The sequence below is a fragment of the Metarhizium robertsii genome (genome assembly GCF_000187425.2).
Source record: "Metarhizium robertsii ARSEF 23 chromosome Unknown MAA_Scf_26, whole genome shotgun sequence".
NCBI classification, from domain to species: Eukaryota; Fungi; Ascomycota; class Sordariomycetes; order Hypocreales; family Clavicipitaceae; genus Metarhizium; species Metarhizium robertsii.
Genome location: NW_011942167.1, coordinates 13,875 through 20,585, shown reverse-complemented (window position 1 = coordinate 20,585; position 6,711 = coordinate 13,875).

The following is a 6,711-nucleotide window of genomic DNA, read 5'->3' as shown; positions in this document are numbered from 1 at the left end:
ATGGCCTCTTATGCCAGACCAACTGGGATAGAATGGCGGGCCAACAGGGATAGAACAGTGTTGCACAACTACATTTGCATAACTAGATTAACCCCGGTAGTAATTCAAGTGGGGCATCGTAAAATCTAACACGTGTGTCTCACAAACCCCACTCTGACTGGATAAGTGCATACAGAGGCGTGCCGCAAGCGACAGGCTTAAGTGCGTCCAATAATGAACAAGTGGCCAGACTGTGTGAGTACATACCACATGGAGATGGTAGATGGTCTGCAGTCACCGGACAACCCCGCACCGGGACAGTGACTAATAGTCGAGTAGGAAGTTGAACTGAATCTGAACTGAAGGGCGTTCTGCCCCTTCTCCTGCCACATTCTGTCCACCATTTGCGATTAAGATATCATGCAGCTTAAAGGACTTCTTGAACAGCTCGCCAATACCGATATTTTAAACCTACCAAACAATACAAGAAATGACGTAATTCGAGATTTAGAGAAAGTCGTCGTGACGTGGAAGGCGAGGGATATGATGAGCGACGTATTCAATTGCACTTCCCCGAACTTCGAATGTTTTCGACGCGTTGCATTGGGTCGACTTTCAGCATTCATAAGAGTAGTGTATACATCAGGTGCCGAACAGGGCAGTACTCGGCAGTCTGTTGCTCGGCTGACCGCCTCACGAATAACGGACTTCCGAGAGCTCGGCACCGTTGAACTAATCATTTGTGGCCTCACGCTAACCACGAAGTCGATAAGTCGACTGGATAGCGAGCTTTTGGCTGAGATCATCCGCCAGGCGAAAGGCGTAGCCTTGCAAGTGACACCTATCCTCGCGGCGAATCAGGACATAGCTGTCGCTGTACAACATGCTGAAGTAGAGGAATTCACAAAGAGTAAGTCTTCTCAAGTGAACGATGAGGACATTTTCTCATTGTATGGAACTAGAATATCGGGCTCTTCTCCAACCCCCTGTGCAGCATACACTTTCCCTCCGCGATCAAAAGTGCTGGGCGTTTTCAATTTCGCAGGGAGGTAGATTTCAACGATTGACCACCCTTGCCGTCGGTAAGGTACACATATATGTGACACCAACTGCCGGGGACTGTTGTATCAGATTCATTACAGGATTTGATGAGGATATCCTGAAGAGATTGTTTGGATATGTTACCGCAGCATATCCTACAGGTACATTACCTTTATTCGAATACATATCTGGCGTCACTGACAAGAAATACCAGAACTACAACAGGCACAAGCTGTAGTGTCTGAGATTCCAGCAATTCTCGGTCAGGACGTCCTTGAAGGTGTCCATACTGCCAACGCTTGGAGCCAAACACATGATTCTCTAAGGACCCCGTGTGTGAGTGCAACAATCGTTAGTGGACTTCAGATAATCATAGATGTGCTTGTTGGTTGGCAGACAGGTAAAGACTACGTTAACTCTTCAAATGGTACCGACATGACCTCGGGGTTGTGGATTACATAAGCTCTTTTGTTCGCTTAGTGGGTGGGTCTGAGTGCCTGAGGTAACAAGGAGTTTAGCGCCGCCAGTCGCGTTACTCTTCTAACTCCTCAAGCAAACGGTCTGAGGGATCTCATTTTATATTTTTCACAAGAAGCGACAATGGAGGATCTTAAAAATCGAGCCATAGATAGAATACACTTTGATACATAATTGATTAGATTTATGAGCAAATACAACGGGTTTTGAGGTGGCTACCATCGAATCCAAGAAATCGCCTGTGCAAAAAGTCTCCGCCGAGCAGTGCATGGGTCCTCAGACCGTTTGCTTGAGGTGTTGGAAGAGTAACGTGACTGGCGGCGCTAAACTCCTCGTAGAGATGGGTCTGGGCTTGCTGAGGTAAAACTTCCGTCATGGTGGCACGAGGTACTGACCCCTCTTTCTGCATAGACTGGTTGGGCGAATTTCACAGCATCCCACCCATCAAGCATGTTTGGGCATTCAACTTGGAGTACCAACCCTTTTCTTTGTCTATTACTATGGACGCAGTAGTCTGAAATAGATATAAAGGCGCGTGGACTCGGTGAATCTTATTTAATTTGGTCATCTTCGCGAACATCCTGAAAGATGGCGACATCCAGCGGCACTACGAAAGCAGCCTTGGTAAGGGAACAAAGGGAACTCCAGCAATCCAAGAAACGGAGTCGATGCTAATACTACCCAGGAATCCCTGTGGATTCCGAGCACCACAGAGACGTTCACCGAGAAAAACCGACAAAGTATCCACGACTATCCTGCAGGAACAATCAGCGAGTTTCATTGTGATAGTACTTGCAAGGAGGTCATCTTTATAAAAGGCGGGGAGGTTCTCCTAGAAAAACAGGGTCCGGGACGCATGGAGGGTGTGCCATCAGATATTCATATTGTAGGAAGAGATGGATATACGAAGGGTAAATAGCATGTGCGATGTGGGCGATTATTTGGATTTCAATCAGTAGTATTATTGCAATATCTTATCTGCTTCGATCTGCACTGCCCGTGTATGTCCTCGGTCAGAGAATCATGATTTATATTGTTTGCAGTAAAAAAAAGCATCAAGCTCACGGTCGCAACCGGTTCTGCGCCGAGCAGGTAAGAATATAAGTAGTCGTGTATACACCTCGCTATCTTGGCTGGCTTTATTCCTTTCGGGGGAGCTCGAAACGGAGGATGATGGACAGATACCGGTCTCTAACTTTGCCATGGATCCGAGTTTTTGGAAAAGGGCGCATTGTGGCGGAGGGGCGAAAAGCAGTGCCGGATAATTACCGGGCCGAAACCACGTCATGTCTCGTGTGCACACAAGTATGTAGGTAATGTGATGGTAAGAATTTTCAGTTTGAGCGTCATTTGTGCGAGGCTCTCGAGAGAGTCGAAGTGATATTTTGACACGTGCTTTTATGCCCCGTACGCAAATGTCCCCACTTTTTGAGCTCAAGATCTTTTGAGACTCTTTTGAGCCATGCATTTGCCCGAGATCGCACAAACCGGAGTAACATGTTCTGCCATTGGCTTGACTGCATAATCCCCTGAACGCCTCGTTCGTTCGTACATATGTCAGTTGCGGTACCCCCTGTCCTTCGATCTGGGATGGTCCTAACGTTCCTCTGAGAAACTTGATCAAACCGCGGCTTAGTGTCCGGCTGCCCCTTCCTGCTTCGTGATGACGTGTTCCAAATATTTTCTGATTCGCATCATGGCTCTTTATCATCGGCTAATTACCACCACGAACTGGTTATAGGTTCAAACGAGCCCTCAGAATCGATTCGCCATTTCACTGCTAGTATCGACCCTTCCGCGGTGCTATGACATGACCCGTACAAACGCTGCGAATCTTGAGGTACAATCCATATTCACTGTTATGGCTCTTTGCGCATATGGTATCTTTCAGCTCTTGTTTCTGTCTGTTTTTGGGTACAGACACTGCTCAGTCGAAAAGCCTCAGTATATTCATTGTAGCTTATGCACCCTGATAGTTTACCTTGGTTTAACTGGTGTAAGCACGCAACCTTCAATGCGCGGATAATACGCCTTCTCATGAGATAATGTCTTCGTAAGTTGACAAGTTGAGAAATAGACCTCCAAGAAACAAGAGCAGTCCCTTGTAGTAAGTAATAGTTTGATGATGTGTATACAAAACGGACGGAACCAGTGCATGGTTTTTGCCCAAAAAGCTCTGAATAGTGAATAAGCTTGTAGACAGTGACTATAAGAGATACATGGAGACGTTTCAGGGTTCTGCAGTACCGGCACCGATGTTGCATGACTCTCGAGCGCTGCAACCGTGATGAGCTACTGGTCCGTGGCCACGCTCACACCCTGTCTTCTGAATTTATTTCCAATGATGTGACAAGACTGAATAAGAAGCACAAGAAGCAATTGAAACCGAACGCGCAGAATAGGGCTAATCTTTCAATTGGGAAGATGAAAATACAAAAAGGAATGAAAGCGTCCAGGCTAAGTAATTATGAATACATTTCTCTTGTGCAAGCGGTGACTCTGAGGATTGATTCGGCATGAGCTCGGAACGAGAGTAGATACAAGCAATGTGGCGATCAGCCGTGCGCGAAGGAATACGGACAATTTTGATGGCACAAGGAGCAACTTTCCAGAAAATACAACCACTTCGTATTATTGTACCCGTCCGGGAGGATGGTATCTGAAACGGCAGTTGAGAGAGACAGGGGCGCCAAGGCTGTATTAGGGTTGATATTTCATCGAGCTGACAGGTGGTATTGATGATAACGGGGTGTCTTTGGCGTTGGTCGTTGAATAAGTTTCGCCCAGGGATGGTTACTCGGTTGTTGGCGTTCACGGCAAGCAGCTGCGGCGTTAAGGTTAGAGGCGCGATTTTTTTTTTGTCGGGGGGGACATACAGCAAATGTCATCTCCCCTTTATGAAAGCTAGCGTCAGCAATTGACCACCATGGTTGGAAGGACATATAAACAAACCAATATTGCTTGCTGACAATTGTTGGAGGACAGCGTCGCTCTGTTTCAATGTACTTCGAGCACCATGATTCAACCAAGTGATAATGGTGCTGACAGCTCAGCTCTTTCTGTTGAGGCGAGGTCAGCACAAACGGAAATAAGAAAGAGACATATTCGGGGCAACGCACATAGATATAATTACACATCTCAGTTTCTTGGGCTCAAACGCTGATAAGATAGAAGAAAAGTGAGGCTGCTTGCACAAGTATGCGGTGAAGAAAGTAATTTGACAAAGTAAGTTGACGGACTTATAAGGAGGCTGGGGCAGAGTGGACAATATGTGCACGTTTAGTCGGGCAACGGCAAAGTTGCAGAGTGGACGATATGTGCACGTTTGGAATATCACACGCTAAATAGCCCAAGAGCTTGGTTCTGCACGATGAGGACGTTGGCGCTGTCGATGCTCTTGCTTTCCCGTTTACGAGGGTCTCGACGGGGACAACAAGGACAAGCTTGTCTGCGTCTTTCCGCAGTGGCTGATTTACGATCACTAGTACGAAATGGCGCTGGGTCTTAATTTTGGGTTCATTCTGTGGCTGCGCTATGACAGAGCGTTCCAGCTTTTCTTCCCGATACTTGGGCCGCTTTCAGTCTCGGATGTACCGTTTTTCATGCAGCCTGCAACATTACTATGCCTGCGGCTGGCCTGAACTGCTTTCGTGTATTGCAGGTGGTAGCGACCAACGGATGAAGCGGAGGTGGTGCCCGCTTAGAATCCCTTTTTTTCCTTTTTTTCGACATCAAAGGACGGGGTGTTTGGCGCCCCTGCCAGAGCCACCAGGTTGGCCAGTCGGTGTAGAGGTGTCCAATGACCGAGACCCAACGCCCACCAATTTCGGGCAGTGTCCTGCTAGGGACTGTGTGACAGACGACAGGTACGCTTGTCCATGAGAGGAAAGGGCTTTTGGTGATTTCTCGGCATAGGATTGCGGACATGATCATCCCCCCTGGTCGGCGCACCCATGCAGATACTAGCTAGACCTTGTGGCTTACGGATGCTGTCCGGACCGCTTCCGTAGACCCACTTTCAGTAGCAAAAGTTGGGTGTACTTCTCGATATCGGGTTTCCCAGGGGACTACCTGGACAACCTACATCGCCGCTGCGCCGGGGTGGCTCAACAGGGCGATGGTGATACCAATCTCTCTACCTAAGACAATCCGTTTTCGCACCTCTGGAACGTACCCTAGCTAGCCCAGTCGATGTATTGGTCCTCGTGTAGGACACTGTGCCAGCTGTCCCAACGCCTGGCTGACCACTCTGTGCAGTACGCATCCTTGGCCTAGGCGAAGGTTGTCAGTGTACTTCAGCGTACCTGACCACCGTCTGCTTGGGCAGTGCTGGCGCTGTTCTTTCACCAGTAGCTGAGTATTGTGGACGCGCTGCACTAGTTGCATGCGTTGTGTCTGCATGTAGGTACTAGGTATTAATGCCGGATATCTTACGCGCTATGTATTGATTGAAGTATCACCCAACACAACATGTATTCCCCAAGCTGTAAAGGGGGCCTAATGGGATGATGATCGTCAGCACGCCTGAGCTCACTAATCGAACGAGCCCCCGCCTGCCGGTCCTGCTGGTGATGTACTGTTAACTGGCCTTTCTGCTTCTGGACTAGGAGAGCTAGAGGCAGGATCTTCAAGAACCGGATTTAATACTCAACAACGGAAAGGTTATATTCTCGTATCGGGTTGCGAGAGGACCTGTCCCGAACCTGTTTGTCTACGCAGTTTGTTGGGGAGTGAAGTAATGAATATGATAGCCAGCCTGTTCCCCCTTTCCCTTGTTATGGGATTACGATTGCCAGCCCAACGACTGCACGACAGGGGTTGCACACCGGGACTTTTGGCTTTTCAAAGTCTCACCGCCAATTCTCTGGTTCGCACGTAGTCGCGTGTTGGCTAGAGACCAAAAGATGTTTGTCGAATCGACATGTAGGCCCGCTGGCGGTGCACAGTTACCTTAAGTTTCCTCTATACTTCCTTAAGTTGGCTAAGCGTGCTGTTTGCTTGAGAAAGGCTGTAGTGTCTAAACTACAAGCCGTGAAAAGTATTTAAGCTTGGTTCCTCAGTCATGGCTTTGCTGCAACGGATCATAGGAACAAATATCCAAATTGCATACAAAAAGACAAACACGTCTTCCGAACATCCACAATCTTATTATTCACCATGGCCCACTCAACTGAGAGAATCAACCAGGTCTGGGCCAGGGTGGCGATCAACTCA